The following is a 1,479-nucleotide window of genomic DNA, read 5'->3' as shown; positions in this document are numbered from 1 at the left end:
TGGGTACACTCCCCTAACATTGAGACCCCAACACTGGGTACACTCCCATAATATTGAGACCTCAACACTGGGTACATTTCACTAACATTGAAACCCCAGCACTGGGTACACTCCCCTAACATTGAGGCCCCAACACAGGGTACACTCTCTTGACATTGAGACACTCACACACTCCGCACTCCCTTACATTGAGACTCCAATGCAAAGTACACTCCCCTAACAGAGACCCCAACACAGGGTACACTCCCTTACATTGAGGCCGTGACACAGAGTACATTCCCTTACATTGAGAACCTGACACAGTGTACACTCCCCTGATGTTGAGACCCTAACACAGAACACACTCCCTTACATTGAGAGACCAACACAGAGAACACTGCCCTGACACAGACCCCATCGCAGAGTCTACTCCCCAGACACTGAGACCCTGACAGAGTATACTCCCTGACATTGAGACCGTCACATAGAGCATACTGCCCTGTCATTGAGACGCAGACACAAAACACCTCCCCCAACATTTAGACCCAAAAGCATAGTCCACTCCCAGACATCAAGACCCCAACACAGAGCCCACCTCCTGACATTGAGACCCTGGCACAGAGCTTACTACCCTGTTATTTAGATGATGTCACAGAGCTCACTCCCAGACGCTGAGACCACGACACAGAGCATACTGTCCAAACACAGACTGCAAACAGAGCCCACTCCCCATATGTTGAAAAAGCAACACAGAGCCCACTCCCCTGCTATTAAGACCATTCCCTTAACATTGAGACCGCCACACATGGCCTAGCCACCAACACTGAGACCCCTACACAAAGTCCCACTGCCCTGAAACTGAGAACACAACACAGAGCCCCACTCGCACAACACTGAAACCCCAACACCAAGTCCTGTTGTATTGAGCCTAACCAACCCTCCCAAAACCATCCTCCCAACACTGACCCCAACATACAGCCCTACTCTTTGATAGAGACTCCAATACTATTCTCCTTCCCCTGACACTGAGACCCCAGTACTGAGTACCCTTCCCCAAGACTGAGACCCCCAACTCCAAATCCCACTGCCCTAATACTGAGATTATCAACATGAAGCCCAATGCATCCGACACTGAGACCTTTAACACCAAATCCTACTATCCTGACTCTGAGACCCCACTACCAAGTCCTACTCCCTTGATGTTCAAACCCAACACTGAGAGGTTCTTAAGGTTCTTGCGAATATTTGCAGCTCGGGTTGTGTATGAGGTTGTTACTTGCTTGCCGAGCTGGCTGGTTATCGTCCAGACGTTTCATCGCCATTCTAGGTAACATCATCAGTGCGGCCTCCATGGAGACTACCTAGCATGGTGACAAAACTTCTATACGATAACCAGCCAGCTCAGCGAGCAAGCCAACAACTGAAACCTACTGTCGTGTCACTGACACCCCAACACTGAATACTGATCATAATACTGACCACCTCTTCCAATTCCAAGCC

This window comes from Rhincodon typus, chromosome 27, assembly GCF_021869965.1.
Source record: "Rhincodon typus isolate 14 chromosome 27, sRhiTyp1.1, whole genome shotgun sequence".
Classification (NCBI taxonomy): domain Eukaryota; kingdom Metazoa; phylum Chordata; class Chondrichthyes; order Orectolobiformes; family Rhincodontidae; genus Rhincodon; species Rhincodon typus.
This window is presented reverse-complemented; position numbering follows the sequence as displayed.